Genomic DNA, 18,011 nt, shown 5'->3' with positions numbered 1-18,011 from the left:
TACCAAATCAAGAGTCTATAACCTTGACTTCAGCAACTCCCATCCCCACCCACTCTCCAAGGCTCAGATCAGACTCCACTGCTTGATCATCACACTTTTGACCTCTCCAGTCTAAAAGGTTTCCTGATTCCCACCAGCACTGCACTCCTTCAGCAACTCTCTGCCAATATTAGGTAATTCATCACATCTTTTATTTTGGGTTCCCACCCCAAGCTGTCCTTAAGACCAGGGTCTTCATCACACTACTTTACACATTCACCCAGCTTTTGAAGAGTGTACTAGGTGAGCCAGTCATGGTATACTGTTCTTCGTAATGTACATTTATTTTTTTGTGATCAATTTATTCTGTTTCATTTTACAATTTTCTCTATTAATCCTAAAGTAGATTACATGTTGTCTTTGTGTTTGCTTCTATGACAACAGATGGGGACAACAGGTACATAGCACAGCAAGGTCAAATTCCCAGCATAAAACAGTTCATAAACTGGAAGAAGTTTGAGAAGCACTGATCCCAAATAATTCAGGTTATAATCAAATCAAAAACTTCCAGAGCTCCAAGAAGCACATACTTCCCAACAGGCAGGCTCCTGAATCCTACCAGTCACTTCTAAATGGGATCCCATAATCAGTGAAAGAGAAACCACGCACAAGACATGCAAGCTGATCAAACCAAACTGGCCCAACAAGCCAATATCTGAACAAATCAATGAGGAAGAGAACAGCAGCAGTAACCTGGACTGTCATCTTCAGCACTTACAGGACTGACCAACATGTAATAGAAAGAAATTTCTGCACATCTTGACTATCTTTTCCTCTCTTAGGAAATTCTGAGGCAGCCAGGAGAGTCCAATCTAGTCAAAGGGTGTCTACTATGAACAAAGCATATGTGTTTATCTCCTGGATGGACCCATCACTGCCACAGGAGAGAGAGGACAGTGTTCCAATCTCAGGCAATTCGATTTTCATGATGAGCTCCCTGCAGATGTTAGCCCTGCCACCTAACTGGGTGTGTACTAAAGGTGTACCTACAAAAAGCAAGGGTGAATCCTTCCCCAAAACCCAATAGACAAAAAGCATAGACAACTGTAGAAGAGGAGAACACCCTGTGTAAATGCCTGTCTTTAAAAAAAATGCTCAAATCCTCCAGAATTGAGAGACTGAATTATGTGAATCATGCAAATTCAACACCACATTAACCAACAGATCGAAGCTAATGTCACCTATAATGGGACAAGATGACATCATGTGCTGCCTGATGTGATGTACTGAGAGGGATACAAAACATTTATATAGAATTCCTGCCAAAAATACATGTAATTGTGAGGAATTTTACAATGAGGAGATATCATACAATCCCAAATTACTACTATTAATGAGCCTATACTCTCTAAAAATGTCAATGTACTGAGGGATAAAGCAAAGCAGAGAATCTGTTCCTGATGTCTTAAAAGAGACTTAAGAGACTTGACAACTAAGTATAGTTTACACGATTCTGGATTGAATCCTAGAGCGGGGGATGAATTGCTATAAAAGATACTGTGTTAAGTAGCAGATTTTTGGATTTGAACTGTATGTGTGGTAAATAGTATTACACATCCTGTTTTTACTAATTGAACTGTGGTCATGAAAAGAAATGCCCTTGCTATTAAAAAGGACATGCAGCAGTATTTAGCGGTGAAAGGGCATGATGTGCATAACTTTGCTGGGTTCAGAAAAGATAATGTACAATACAAAGGAAGACAAGGCAAATGTGTTCAAATCATTTATAACTGATGGATTTAAGCACTGCTCTGTAGAAGTTCTTCATGCAATTTTTCCTATATGTTTGAAATTATTTTAAAAATGAAGTCCAAAAACAAGACAAATTCAACTAGCACAAGGCATTTCCACAGTCACATCTGCTGAAAAAAAGCAAGGCTCCCATATGATACTCATCTGTCACCATCCATTGACCCCAATCCCAGATGACTGTGTGTGTCTTCCACGCTAAGATAGCTAGACACTTGACCCCAGCTCAGCCAATCAGATTAATGTCCCAGGAATTAGAAATTGAGACACACATATTGAGCTAAAAGCTATGAGGAGCCAAGCAGCATGAAAGAGCGTGTCCATAGAAGTGCAGGCAAAGGGGCTTCCCTGGTTTACAACAGCTGGGGAATGGCGGCCCCCAACAGAAATATCCAAGGGCTGCTTCTCTGAGTTGGAGAAGGAGGGGAAGGCAAGAGTCCCCACCCTCTTCGTTCAAGCTAGTTTGCCTCTGTCTGTTCCTACTGTGCCAAGAACAGACTCCTATCAATACAATGGCATAAACATTGAGTGCAATCTGTTCCACAGCATAGGAGAGCACTAAGTGCTGCTCACTCCCACTCAGGCTTGCCCCTTTCTCACAGGAAAGGATGGTTCTTCAGTTCTGATACCCACAGCCTCTTCTCCAGGGACAAACTGGCTGCACAGAGGGTACAGCCTGCAACAGAGCCCACTCACCACACATCACACAATGCTGCCAACAGCAAAAATGGAGCATTACCCAGACCCATCAGGTGGCTTCTTGGGCCTCCTCTGTCCACTAGCTTCCCTGCCCTGTGGTTAGCAAAAAACAGTCCTCAAAGATGCCCAAGTCCTAATCTCTGAAATCTGTGGATATGTTACCTAAGGTGGCAAAATTGAGTTTACATATCAAATTAAGGACCCTGAGATGGTAAGAGTATCCCAGATCATCCAGGTGGGCCCATGGTTGTCACAAAGGTCCTTAAAAGCAAAGAACCTTTGCCAGTTGTGGTCAAAGGGAGATGTGAAGATGAAGAGTCAGAGGGAAGTTTAACACAGTAGACTGTGAAGACAGAGGAACAGGGTCACCAGAGGCCTTCCAGAAGGGGTTTCCAGAAGCTAAAAAGGCAAAAAATTGGATGCTCTCCCAGACTCTTCAGAAGGAATGTAGCCCTTCCTACCATTGATTCAAGCCCAGTGAGACCTGCATCAGACTTTTCTAATCTATAGAATTGCAAGATAATAAACTACATTTATGGTCATTTGGCACAGCAGCAATGGAAAACTGATACGGAAACTACTATGGTTTGGAAGTACCCCCAAGGGCCCACATGTTAGAAGTTTGGTCTCCAGCTTGTGGAGACACTGGGAGGAGACAGAACATTTAGGAGGTGGGCCCCAGTGGAAAGAAGTTAGGGCACTGGGCTTGTGCCCTGGAAGGGGATATTGGGACTCTAGTTGCTTCCTGACTCTTTTTGATTCCCTGGCCCCAGGAAGTGACACCTACTCTGTCATGTGCTCCCACCATGATATACTGTGCTGCCACAGGCCCAAAGGGATAGTGTCAAAAGACCATGGATTGCAACCTCTGAAAACACAAGCCAAAATAAGCTTTCCTTCTTTTATTCTGTAGCAGTAACTGAAGGCTGGCTAACACATAGGCCCCATTCCATCACAGGGAATGAGTAGGTTTTCATCTCTTCTAAGAAGTGGGGTTAGCCTAGACTCCACCTCTTGACCTGCCATCATCCCTTGCTAAGGCAAAGCTGAAAAAACTATGGTTCCTGGACCTGATGATCTCTAAAGATAATTAATTCACAAACCAAAGGTCTTCCATGCCAGCTGAATTTATTTGGTACCATCTGCCCTTGTTTTGTATATTTTACCACCAGAGCTCTAGATCTTTTTTTAATGATAAAAATAAAGTTTGTCCTGAGTTACCAAGTAATTGGCAGGCCCCAGTGGCCGAGCTCACTAGCATCCAAGACTCCAACTTGCATCCACTTCATCACCGAGCTAACTCTCCCTAGCAACACACCCATCCCAGACAGGCTTTCATTCTTTCTCTGATGCTGTGTTGAAATCCCCACAGCCACCATCCAGATTTCTGAGTCATCCTCCTCAGAGCAGCCCAAGCAGCAGCAGCTGGACCATGAACTCAGGCAGTCCAGCACAAACTGAGCCCTGACAATCCAGCAGCTGCTCAAGGGTCACCTCTCCCCGTGGCCCTTTCCCTAATATCTCCATGCAACTGCCCTTCCATCTCCTGGGAGCCCTGCTGCTGGCCAAAGGACACACTGCCAAATGCAATTTGTGGGTGCAGTGCTGGGTCCAGCTACACAGCAGGAGCTACGTCACCGCCCTCAGAAGGGAGTTTGAGGGTATTTTTTATTGTTGAAATATTGCTACTGAACAAAACATCTGGGGGAGACTGCTACTGTTCCAGCTACTATGATGCTTGCTAATAAGGACATACTAAGCTTTGTGCCTTTGTCAAGATGGTTTTTTTTAAGGTGGAACCTATTTGGGACTCCCACTTCTTCATTCTATCAAAGCAGGCAAGTGCAGTTCCAGGGAAGGAGTGGGGTAGCTCTGGAAGAAAAGAGTAGAGTAATCTCTGCTTCTGGTGGTCCTGCTTTCCATCCACTTTGAAGCTAAAGCCACTAGGCAGGCCACCTTGAGATTCATCTAGCAACAGGGAACAATTGCTTTTAAAGTGAAAGGCACAAATAAACCAAGAAAACTTGGGCTAGAATGGTTCTGGCCCCAAAGAGAGGTCTATTCTATGCACCCTGGTACAGGGATGGGCCAGACTGGGCACTGACAACAACCCAGCAGGAAGCAACCTGTTGGGGGTGGACAGGCAGCAAAGCTCACCCACAGGGATTTTATCAGCCTTTTATCATCCTGTCATCATCGATTCCTGTTAAATATGAGAACTGCTATGGTGCCTGCGGAGTGACAAAGGACTGTGACTCTGTCTTGGAGAAATGTGCTTCCAACAGTAGAGATTCGAGCCACAGACTGAAGAGCGCGGCTACAGCAAGCAAGTATGCTCAGAAGCATTGCTCTGAGCAAGAGCAGAGGGTGAGAAATGGCAAGGGAAAGAGGCCCAGGCGGCTGTGGACCAGATCAGGAGCAGCCTCCACTCTCACCACCCCTCCCCTCTCACATACTTGAACAAGAAGTGTTCACTCCTGAGTAGCTATCAACACTGAGTACCACCAGGTCTAATGCAAACAGAAGAGATGCAGAAGAAAGCAGCCCCTGGGGAGGCTGAGTAAGTCCAGGTAGTGAACCAGGAGACCAGAAAGGCATCCTGGCAACCTTAAGGGTCTGCTGATTAGAAGACTATTTGGAGCCTGTGGGTTCCCAGATAATGCCCAGTCATTTTTTAAAAGATGATTTCTTACAAAATCTTTTCAAATGATTAAAAAAAAAATTAAGATCAGTAACTTTCTGTGCTAGTGGGTGCCTTCATGGTGGTTGGGGATATAAATTATATCATCTTTTTAAAGGAGCATATCTTTTGACCTTGAAATTCTACAGAATTGCCCACTGTGGTCTACAAAAAGCAGGAGATAGGGTTAAGAAGATGCCCAGGAACAAGGGAATGAAGGATTATACATCTTTTAATATAAAAATACACAACAACATAAAGAAATAATATGTAGTCTTTAAATATGAGATAGATTTAGGTTGGCATGGAATAAATTTCTATGATATATTGAGCTTTCAAATGTATTATATCACTGGGTGCAGGGGCACATGCCTGTAATTCCAGTGGCCTGGGGGGGGCTGAAGTGGAAGGATCACAAGTTCAAAGCCAGCCTCAGCAAGTTAGCAAGACCCTGTCTCAAAATAAAATATTTTAAAAATGGCTGGGGATATGACTCAGTGGTTAAGTGTCCCTGGGTTCAATCCTGGTACAAAAAAAAAAAAAAAAGATGAAATGTTTTACATAGAACAATATTTTGTTTAAAAAACTTTCTCACAAAGGGTCAACTGCTTCATATAAGTGTTGATATCACCTTGAAAATAGGTTTTCTTCTCACAAAAAGCAAACAACATAGTTTATTGTTCACAAGTCAGGTAAGTTCTCTCTCTTTCTCTGTAAGGTATGCTAAGGAATAAAATTTGATAGTTTTAAGTGATTCCATTAATTAGAAATCATGCTTTTCTGGTTTTGGTTTTGTAGTAAATACAGAAAAACATGCTTCTTGGAATCTCAAATGCAAAAGAAATATGATTGTCTGTTGTGCTGGATCCATAATTTCTGACAAGTTAATAAAGTAGTAAGATGGATCAAAACATCCAATTTGCTGGGATGGGGGGATTTGTGGTTACCTAGCCATCAGCTAGGTATTGGTATCTACATGATAAGGAGGCCCAGGCAAATGCCTAAGCAAAATCCTTCTGTGCCCCCTGCCCTCACTGCCCTGTGGGCAGTGTTGATTCTGGGATGGAGGCCTCATGAAGGAAGGAGAGTCAATGAGAATCCTGCATGGAGCAGAGGCAGGATGCAGGGAAGGCAGCACGATAAGTATCTCAACACTGCTCAGAGCTCCCTGAGGAGGAGGAAGGACTGCCTGGCCCTGGGCAGCTACAAGTTAGGTTCCATTGTGATTTTTGAAAAGAAAAAAAAAAAAAAAAGGAAGAAAATACAGCCAAGCACAATGAGGGAGAGTGAGTGAGGGTAAGGAGTGGCAAGGCTGGTGACCCTAAGGCCCAAAGGCTGGGGCCACTGACCAAGCTACCAATGTGACAAACACTGGTACCAGGGATGCTGCTTTCTTATTTTAAAGACTTTCCTCTTCTTTTCCTTATTTTTTAAAGAACATCAATAGGTTGGAAATTACTTTTGAAACCTTGTAAAGTAAGACAACATTTTAAGGAAATCCAAATACAACCTGTGTTTCAGTAAAGAAGGTACATTTTAGATGTTATTCACTCAACATCTTCTACTTCACTTGCTATCATCTCAAGTAACTGAAGACTCCAAAGAGGTCATCATTCCTGAAGTCCACTAAAAGCAAGGAAACACCCCAGGGGACAAGGTGACCACTGTGCCGGGTTTGCTCAATTGTTTAGCGGCAGTTCCTATTGGGTCATCACTCCCTGGCTGGCTCAAGGTAAGCATACAGAAGGAGGACATTACTTTGTTGGGTTCAGTTAAATGCTTTCTGAGTTCAAGATCCAGTGCTGGGCTCAGGATGCAGAGATGGATGAAGAATCATCCCTGCCCAAAAAAAGTGCCATCTAAAAAGAAGTTGGCTTCAGATAATGGGAAAGACCCTCATAGGGTATCAGCAGACAGAAGAAAGAACACTCTTCAGCCAGTCCTTGAAGGATGAGCTGCCAGGATAAGAGCACAACATTCTAAGAGCTTGCATCTACACAACCCTGGAGAGTTAAAAAAAAAAAAAAAAAAAAGATCACCTCTCCTTCCACTGTTGAGGAAACTGGCCTAGAGAACACAGGCTACTAGTTATTGGTATCTACATGATAAGGAGGCCCAGGCAAATGCCCAGGGGCTTATAGTTTTCACACTGCAGAAATGGGATTTGACTCAGCTCCCACTAGCTCCAGATTCTTGACTCTGGATGTAAAAGCCATTAACCCTGAGTCTAAAGGGGCTAGAAGGAGGTACAACTAAGATGCAATTCCATCCCATCACTGAATGAACACCCCCGATGTTCCAGATGGGGGCATAGGCATGGGATGAGTAAAGCAGTTTGCAACACAAGAATAATAACATAGCTCCTGTCTGTTACTGCCTACAACATGAGAATTCGAGTCCATACCTTGAACAGAAGCCTGGCTAAGTGGGTCAACTCCATTCTGATTTGGTGAGTGGCTTAGCCCAGCCCTGTACTACGCAGATACATAAAGCCAAAAACCCGAGGAGCCAAATTCAAAACCTAAAAGCCATAAGACACAAACACTGTGTACGTGATACAGAAAAGAAAAAAGAACCCTGAGTAGCACTGTTGTGTTGGAGATAGTCTGATAGGGAAATCTCACAAAGTGACCAGAAAACAGTTTTCAGAACACACTAAATGAACCACTGACCTCTCGCCTCCCACTACCTGGCCCAGCTGTGAGCCATCAAGAACTAACTCGTAGCACTGGGTCCTCAGACCACCAGAAACCACCATAGTCCCTTGGAGAGCTGTTCCCCTTGACCTTGGCTGGGACTTGGTGACAGCAGAGCAAGCCAAAATTAAAACTTTTTCTCCTCCCTGTTCATTTCTGTCCCACATCATCCAAGTTCCTCCACCTAACCCAAGAGGCTAAGGTGCTGCAGAGGCAACATTTTAAATTGCCATGCTGGGAATTGATTACCTGGGGATACACTGAGGGTAGATGAGAGAGGAAAGTAACAAATAAGCTGGGTTGCAAACACTCAGCACCCCATCTTACTGTTGACAGTGAAACCATTCATTTCTAGTTACAGTCCAAGCAAGAGCAAGAGGGAAAAAGAGCTCCAGGTGCGGTCAAACAGTCCAAGCTAGATCTTGACTGCCACTCTCTCATGGTGGGACCCCACCCCTGGTTCTCACTTTGAAACAGCACTTGTACCTGACACGTGGGCTTCTGGGAGTGTTAAGTTACAAAAACTTGTAACTTGAGCACTTAGCCCAAAACCTAGGATACTCTAAGTGCTCTTTAAACTGCTATCAGAACTGTTGACTTGAACTCTTTGTGAAAACTGAACAAGAATTTTGTGTCTACTGGGAGGGCTTGACAATGCCAAGTGACAATAATATACTGTTATCTTGGACTCAAGACTCCCCTCTAGAGCAGTGCCCTCAGTCCCTCCTGCCTTGCTCCACCCGCTGTGGGGTTTCTACGGCCAGTTTGTAGCTTCCAGTGTGGTCTCTTAACAACCCACTGTAAGTGCCATTGAGCCCAGCTGCTCTCACAAACAGAAACTCCCTCGCGATTTTCAGAAATGCTGACAGCATGCACACTGTACGGAGGCCCTGTGATTTCACCCCATGAATCTGTGAAGCACAATACTTAAGGGAGGACTGGATGACAAAACCATGATATATCATAATCATGATGAGGAGCAAGCACATGGGGACAGGTGACAGTGATGGGTCCATACTTTTCAGTTGGGCTCATGTGGCTGGATACTGACAGGACCCCTGCCAGGCTTTTGATGGCTTTGTATACTTACATACCCCCTCAAGCAGTTTGCATAGAGTTACTTTCAAGGACATTTTCCCATTAAGAACTTTAGTAAGTCTCTAAACCAGCAAAATCAGTATTATGTTAGAAATGTAGAATTCAATTGAAATGTAGATTTGATGGCCCCATCAAGACCTCCTGCATGAGGATCTGCATTTTAACAAGATGCCAGGTGACACTGCTTCACAGTATTTAGAACATAACATCCATCCAGATAGAGCTCTGAGAGTAGACTTAGGTTTTTATTTGATCTATTCTTTCCTCTTGGATCAAGTTCATCAACAGCAAGTAGACTGTGTCTTTCTTGGCTGCTGGAACATAGTAAATACTCAATAAATATTTGTCAAATGAATGAATGGGTGACTGGGCAGTCTACCAACTGACGGAAGAGACCTATCCCGCTGTAAGTGCAAAGAAAGACAGGAGCAAGGATCTGAAGAAGGGAGGAAGGGAGAGAGGAGGAAAGAGAAAGAGAATCCCTGGGGTGGGGAAAGGTAGTCACTACAGATAAGACCTCTTTAAGAGGGGTGAAAATAGAATGAGACATGATGGATGAGAAACTTTTGTGTCAGGGAAGAAGCTGCAGGAGGGAATGGCACCTGCATCTGACACCAGTATTTTCTGGCAAGAAACATTCCAGGAAGAGGATTGGCCAGTAAGAAAGGCCTGTGTGGCCAGCATGCTGTCAGATGACAAGAAAGAGACTCAGGGTTTGTATGTTTGGCTCTGGTGGTAGAACAAAGAAGCTCCAAGGAAGCAGATTCAGAAGGCCCCACAAGGATGAGGACTGTGGGAGGAACAGAAAAGCCCCATCTAGAGTCAAAGCCACCATCTCACAGGCTCTCAGAGCTGAGCGTGTCAGGGGCTGGCTCTAGAGGGAAGGAGTCCCTCAGCCATATCTGCTGGACTCTCACCACTGGCCACAACTTCTGCAACCATAAGATTCCAAAGGTCTGCAAAGCAGACACATGGAGATTACTCACAGTTTTTAACACGTTGACACAGGAACTTGTGGGCAGCCAAGCATTAGAGGGGCCAGTAGTCCAGTCCAGATGTTACCCTGCAGCAGCGCACTGTCAGAGAAAACACAAATGACACATGTCAGTGCAGGAGGCCACATTAACAGATGAGCAACGTTCTCACAACACTTGATACTTCTGATGGGTTCAGATGATAAAGAGGGTAGAAAAGGGAAATATCACACAGGGTTGATGGTGTCAGGGCCCCGTGTAGCCACAGAGCTGGCAAACCTTTTGTCTTCAGTTTGGGAAGACACACCTTCCTTCAGCTGCAAATCCAGAGCAGCTGCCTCTGCACATCCCCCAGCATGGCGCCCAGACTTATGGCTGGAGAGGGCCCTGGAGATCAGCAGGCCTGAGGCCGTCAGTTCACAGATGAGGAAAGCCAAGTCTCAGAAAGCAGACAGGCCTTACCCAAAACCATAGGCAAATAATGGCAAGACCAGGACTAGAATCACAGAACCAACCCTATAAAGCATAAGTTATCCCTGTAAATTACCTTCCTAATAAAACTCAGCTTCTAAACAAATGTTATTCTTATTCTGTCTGTTAACTGAGGAGGAGACAAAGCAGCCTGCAGTTCCAAATCTTAACTGTTCCTCTAGTTCTCTCTCCTTAATCCCAGAAGACTTGCACCAGCCAAACCGAAACTCCTGGTTTTCTTCAAAAACAAAGCTCAAGAAAAACAGAATAGTTCACATTTGCACAGAGGAAGAAAGCCTAAAGAATTTAGGGGGAAACCTAAAGACAATAAGACTGAGTTTTTGAGATGTACTGAACACAGAACTAAATGGAAAGCTCCTTTTCCATAATACCAGGTTTGCAAACCCAAGAGATCCTTCTCAGGAAATTCTTAGGGACCAGAGACATTAATACATTTTAAAGGCTGGAAGACTCAGACTTTTGCCAATGCTTCCTTTTGTTGGAATGAAATGGATGATCAAATGCTCGTTCTCTAGGAAATGAGACTTCTGTTTATGATTTTTATTAAGTCTTTATCTAATTTTATATTTAAACATAATCATCTAAATAGTTTTCTCTTCCCCCTGGATTCTAGTTCCAGCTGGCCTCAACAAATCAATGCAATCTTGGGCAGATCATGCTTAACCTTGTGGACCTCCAGCCACTCATCCGTAAGATAAGCATGGATGGGACAGACCTCAGGTGTCCTTTGGCTGGAAAATCCTACATTCCCTCACACTTTTGGAACAAAACTGAAAATACTTCACATTAAGTCATCTTATACAAAGTGTAATTACTTGCCTACTTTGTAGAAAAAAAATCTCAGTCCTTATAAATTTAACTTACCATATCTCTTAGGCAATAACTGCTAATTTGGTGTAACAGTTGTATTTTCTTTCTAGAGAGTTAGCTTCAAAGGTGACAAATCTGCCCCCAACCTTACTAAATAGGTATTTGAATTTCCTCAATGGTCCAATATTATAAGGCAAAATTTAAGGTTTCTTTTGCATAAAGCAAAATTTAGGCAGTGAGATCATTTGTTTTGAAACTACAGCAACCATATCATATTTTTCTTTACATGTTAGCATTCTAGTTACTCTGGGTCAAGAAAAGATATAGATTTCAGAGAAAATCTTCCACAGCATGGTCAAGGCTTCCACACTGGAATACCTCAGCATAGCTTACTTACCACTGTTTCCCTTCAACAAATTAGGCAATCTTCAATAGGACACAGGAAACCAAACAAATGCCAAGAATTCTTTGATAGTCCCAGGATCCATTTTTTAAAAAATATAAAACTCTACCACAATTACCACATTGTTTTCCTTATACCTCAGATTAAGGACCTTTGCTATATTAACACATTATAAGAATCCTATTATAATTCTCAATTTCCTATAGCCGCTCTGCATATGGAGCTGGGAATGGCAACCCCTTTTGTAAAGTAATATTAAAGAGTAGAGAGTAGGGAGGAGGCTGGTTTCTTGCAGGATGAATGGTGGAGAGTCTGGCCCTTCTGGCAGTGGCAACATGGCTCAGCACAGCTGGAATCCTTACTCCTCTGGACCTGTCAAGAGCTTCAATAGCTTTCTTAGAAAGCTAGGGTGGGGCTTTGTACTCCATTTTGCAAAACTAAAATAATGATAAACAAATGCACATGTTATTTAGGAATATATACATAGTGTTATCTCTGAGAAGGGGGGAAGTACTTCTAAGCTGTGCACTCCATAGATGTTCATTTTTTTATAACTACCTTCCCCAGCCCTCCTTGAAACAGGATTGTGTTGCCCAGGCTGGCCTTGAACTCCTGGGCTCAAGAGAAGCTCCTGTCTCAATCTCCCAAGTGCTGGGACTATAGGTATGGACCACAACACCCAGTTTTAAACTCTATCTATACATTTATATCCTTTTCTATTGGTATTTTTTAATAAAGAATTCTTTTAAAGATATATGTCAGTGACAATGACCCCAAGAGTTATAGCCTAAGTTATTCTCTGCTCCAGTTTAAGACACCAATAAAACTGAAATGAGCCCAGTGTTTGTCAAGGGGTGGGGCCTGACAAGGAACAGTCAGAAATTCTGGCTCCAGGAACATCTTCTATAAATACATTTTCATTTTTTTTTTAAAGTCCACGCCCTAGGACAGTCCTACATTCTGGGCTAATGCCATGCTGACCTCTGATGCTGCCTGCCAGTCTGGGAAAAGCCAGTGTTGGATTTCTGCAGACATGATGGTCTCTCCACTGACACACTCCACAGGCTTATTTCCTGTGGCACATTCTGTTACCAGGAAACTGTCTCCTTATGTTGTCCTCAGCAGCTGAGAACGGAGCAAAGAGTCAGACACTGCAGAGTTGGGAGGAACATTGGGCCACCTCCTTCCCAGGCTGGATGCAGAGGTCTGAGTTCCTTACATGATCTCCTTTGGTTCACCATTTTATCTTTGTCATGAGAATTCTGCTTAATTGATGGTCAAGTCATCCAGTGACCAGAAAAGTAGGTAAAGGGTATCTATCTCAAGTCCCAGCCCTTCCCGTACTCACCAACATTATCATGACCAAATAGAAAATATGTTCTTCTCCTAATAATATGAACAAGAATAAGTTGTCCCAAAAGACTTTCTTGTAATTTTACTAGTAGACAAATCTGTCATTTTTGTTTTTTAAAGTTGCTGTATTAGTTTATGTTTCTATAACAGAATGGCTGAGAATAGGTGATTTAAAAAGAAATTTCTTATGGTTCTAGAGCCTGGGAAGTCCAAGAATAAGGGGCCACATCTGGATGGTCTTCATTCTGTGCCATTCCATGGCAGAAAGTAGATGGGCAACAGAAGGCAAAAGAGCAACAGGGGTGTCAAACTCACCTCGGTAACAAAACCCACTCAAGATAACTAACAACTCCCTTGACAATGACATTCATCCACGTATAAAGACAGAATCCTCATGGTTTAATCACTATCATTGCACTGGGGATTTCCAACATATGGATTTGGGAGGTACACATTCAAACCATAGCAATCACAATAGACAAAAATTGGCATCATGATACCCAATCACATTTTAACCCCTTCCGGACTGCTTTCACATCATATCTATTCAGGGTAAAGCACAATAGTCTATGCCTAAAGAAGGAAATAATTTCAGTCCCCTATTTCTTACTAAGAATCTTTCTACTTCTCTCCTAGCTAAAGTTTGCTGCTTAAAGAAGAAAAAGCAAAATTCAGATTACAGACCCCATTCTTCAATGTATCACCTTCCTCAAAAGTAAAACATCCCACTGGATTCTGCCAACTTTCCTGAGTGGGAAATGGATATGGCCTATGCGCGCACGCGCGCGCATGTGTGTGTGTGTGTGTGTGAGTGTGTGTGTGTGCAAGCATACATGCTTAGACTTAGACATACACACACACACACACACACACACACACACACACACACAGTCGCAGGCCCAAAATTCTTGATCTACTCAAAACAATAGCTTTACAGGGAAACCATTTGCTAAGAGCTCAGGAAAAGTAAAAGCCTGCCAATTTCAGCAGGACAAAGGATTCAGAAACTAACAGGGGAACAAAATGATCTCACACGCCTTTCCCACTGAGCCTATGCATGAGTGGGATCCTTCTCAAATTCAGAATGCTCCCTCTCAGACACAGTCACTGTTTCCACCCTAGGGGACCCAGGCAGGAGGATGGCTAAGCCAGGAAACAGATTCCAGGGGGTAGCTCTTTGATGTTTGACCCAAAAGAATCCAACAACCTGAGCTCCTTAGCCAAAGGGGGGCTGAAACTCTCAATGAGGAGTGAGACCCTGGCCTACCCACAGGCATTAGTCACTACTTCCAGCAACTAGTTCCTTTCAATCAAGGGCCTGGGCCAGGACTGAAAGGGAACTCTGTGATAACAGCCCTGCATCTCTGAGGCCCAAGACTGTGCTAAAACTTAGCTCCCAGTGACTCACTCTAGTGGATCCATGACAAGTCTCAGCACAGGAGCAGGAAAAGGCCACATGCTCCAGGTCTCATGTTGCCCCTGCATTATCACACCAGCAGCCCCAACACTGCTGGAGCAGACACGGGGCCAATAGGAATGGCATGCAACCTATGGGTAGTTGTGGGATGTGTGGGCAAGCTTAAGTACGTGGCCCTGCTCTGCCTCCTTATTAGATACAGAAGTGCCAGACACTGTGCTGAGCACTCAAAGAGGAAGGAGGAGGTACTCCAAGGCATAAAGACTTTGTTGACACCTCTTCATGTTCAGTAGGAGCTGTACTCTTTCATCCTTAGAAAGAGGCTATATCAGGACAACAGTGCTCTTAAATTATTATTTCATTAGTTCCAATAGACCTTCCATAAAAAGAACTTCAGAACATTATTGATTTATTCTATAGGCAACACATGAAGAATCCCTTGAATAATTCCAACAATAAAATAGCCTCAGTCCTGCCTAAGACTTCAGGGGCAGGAGGAAACCCCAAATTTCTGCCTTCCTGGAAGGCCAGGCTCAAAAGCAGCTTTGGTTATCAAGTGAAGACACTGTTTTTGAGACAGGCTGTCAGCTCATCTCCTCTTCCTCCCTCAGCTACACTACATCCCTTGCCTGGCTCCCCAGAAGTCTCCAATGTCTGTTTTTTTGTTTGTTTGTTTGGTTGGTTTTGGTACTGGGGATTGAACCCAAGGACAATTAATCACTGAGCCCACATACCCAGCCTTTTTTTTTTTTTTTTTTTTTTTGTATTTTGAGACAGGGTCTCACCAAGTTGCTTAGGGTCTTGTTAAATTGCTTGTTAAATGGCTTTGAACTCGAGATCTTCCTGCCTCAGCCTCCCAAGCTGCTGAGATTATAGGCGTGTGCCACTACACCCATCTTCCTATGCTCTTCATGTGGCACCAGGTCCTCTGTTCTGCTTCTCTCAAGCAGGAGCTCCTTGGGGACAGGGACTGCCCTTCCCTCCAGCACTGGTAGCTCCTGCATAGGGCCTGGTGCCCAGGAGATTGGTCACAAGGAAAGGTAAGAGATAGGGAAAAGCCCAGAGCATGTGGCAGGTGACTAGGGTGAGCAGTAATAGTTTGAGGAGAAGGAAGGGTGTTATTGGACCTTCTCCCCCAGGGAGTCCAGCGTAATTCAGTGATTTTTCAAGCTAAGTTGAAAATCGAGGACTGTGACCAAAATACAAGAAAAAAACAACAACAAAAAAACTCAACCATTGTCACAAAGGCCCAGCACACAGGAGCAGCTGGGCTCCCCATCAGCCAGACAGCAGCAGGATGGCAGGGAATCAGACTGGAAAGTGCTTCTCTTCTCCGTCTTCTGGCCCTGTTTGCCATACTGCTTTTGCTAGTTCCTCTATTCCTTCTGCCCTGTGCTTGATATTTTCCTCTGCATTCAGGATAAAGTTGGAATTTTGTACCTTGGGATCTGAGGTCCTTCGTACATAAGATTTTCACCTGGTTTCCCAATTTATCCCCTATTCCCACCTTTCTCATAGGCACACACCACTGACTAATTCCAAGAAGGTGTCTGGGGCTCTGCCCCCCCACCAATGTGCCTTCATCACACCCACATTTGGGTCTGTGCCCAAGTTATTCCTTCCAGGAAAGCTCCTCCACACACCATCTTTCTCAAATAAAATATTCCTTCCCCCCAAATCCAGCACATCCCCCTAGCCTGGGATGACCCCTAGGATTCCCCAATCTTTGTCCCACTGGGACAAACCTCACACTAGTCGGTTCTCTTCTGTGTGTCTTTCCCATTCATCAAAATGTGCTCCTGGCAGATAGGGGTGCCCCTTACCACCTGAACTCTTATATCCAACACAGCTTCCAACATAAACATTAGCAGATGTTGAGAACTCAAGGATCTACACACTACCTATGTCTTAGCTTTCAGGGGTGCCCTCAGAGTGCCAATTCCAGAATTAAGCCAGCACCCACGCAGCCTGAACCAAAGAAAGTAGCTTTGCCTTGCACACTGTACCAACACGAAATTCTCTACTACTTTAGTCCAGGCTCTATTTCCCAATGGCTGACAGCAAATTCCAGTGATCCTCTAGGGCCAGTTTAAAAAATTAGGAACTTAAAAATGAATGGGGCACACTTTTCTTAAAGAACAGATTCTGAGCAAGTAGCATGTAGAAAGAACTGAATTTATATATCTGCCTAAAAGCTATATATTTCTTTTGAGACAGATGATCTCACAGGCTTTTTCTTCTGATTCACTGTGTTATACGGTCTAGCATCTTGCAGTTCTCTAGGTCATAAAATTCATTTGCTTCTGAGCAGATAGGAATGGCAATGTTCTTAACACTCAGATGAGAAGTTTGCTTCCATGCTCCAAATAAAATAAGGAAACAATATTTGACCCCAGTCAGGAAGCCTCTGGAATCTTTTTCCGCATCACACAAATGTTTCTTATTCAGTCCAAGCTGTTTCAATTACATGCCACGAAGAGACAAAGACAAAGCCCACTACCACCTACTCCTGCTTTCATGGAAACATTATAAATTACCTCTTACGTCACACAGTTGAGACTCCCCACATAACATGATTGTTGACAAATGGTCGGATAGCATTTTCAGGACCACTGCTTTTTTCGTAGGTGTTCTTTTGCTCATCTGCCAGGTCCTGGCCTTCTTTCTCTTGAGAAAACAGACAGCATAGTCCTATCTAAAGCCTCTGACATTAGCTTCTACAGAATCATCAAGAACATCAACATCAAAAGACAACTTCTTCATAACAAGAAATAATTTCAGAAGCAAATACCAACTGGACATAGCCTCTTAACGTCCTAACATTCCCTTGCTAAATAAATCCCAGGTACAAGGGGGATGTCAGAAGTTTTAACTTTCACACTGATTCCCTTGTCAGTATTCTGTTAAAGCCATTTCAAAGAAATTTTAATCAGCATGCTACCTCCTCTGGCATAATTCCCATTACACCAAAACCAGATCTGTTCTCTTTCTGGTTCAGGAATAACACTTCAGAATAATAACAAAAGCTTTTTGGTTAACACCAAAAGGAGGAAAGGAAAACTTCAAGTTCCTGGATTTCTAAAGTCTAGACAACCTTTATTGTTATTGTCCATTCTTCCAGAGACCCTTTCTGGTGATGGGCATGAAAAGTTACTCAATACTCTACACCAAAGATGTATCTTTTCTTTTCCAACAAGAAATTCTAGATGCAAAAAGACTCTGAGGATCTTACAGGCCAGGGGTTCTTACTCTCTCCAGTCAGAATTCCACTAAGGACAGAGGTTAATGGGAAGCCATACACAGAAAGCATGGGCTTTCTTTCACTTCATTTATGGAATTCTATGTTCTAGCTAAAGTTTAAGTCATGCAAAATGTGCACTTCTTCAATATTTGCATGGTTACTTTCATATAAAAATACGTTTTGATCTTCCATATTCCCTGAGTAAAATTAAGGCTCCAATGAGATGTCTTAGGCTTATCTTGGTTTCATAAATCCAGGATCACCACTCAGAACTTCACTCCTGCCCAGGAAGGAGACAGAAGCAGCAATTTGCCACTGCCCTTGCTCCTCCAGAGAAGGAAACTACTGCCCAGATATATT

At 43.4% G+C, this 18,011-nt stretch overlaps 1 protein-coding gene across 2 annotated transcripts in view; it reads right to left on the bottom strand.

Annotated features, from left to right (window-relative positions):
* Tln2 (talin 2) overlaps positions 1–18,011 on the bottom strand; it is a 405,661-nt gene that overhangs the window by 330,030 nt on the left and 57,620 nt on the right. For both annotated transcript variants that reach the window (XM_071608339.1, XM_071608342.1), the window contains exon 2: positions 9,948–10,037. The gene's annotated coding sequence lies outside the window, so the exon portion shown is untranslated. The remainder of the gene's footprint in view (positions 1–9,947; positions 10,038–18,011) is intronic.

The sequence above is a fragment of the Marmota flaviventris genome, chromosome 2 (genome assembly GCF_047511675.1).
Source record: "Marmota flaviventris isolate mMarFla1 chromosome 2, mMarFla1.hap1, whole genome shotgun sequence".
Taxonomy (NCBI): Eukaryota; Metazoa; Chordata; class Mammalia; order Rodentia; family Sciuridae; genus Marmota; species Marmota flaviventris.
Note: the sequence above shows the minus strand (reverse complement) of the source record. Positions and strands in the feature narration are given on the sequence as shown.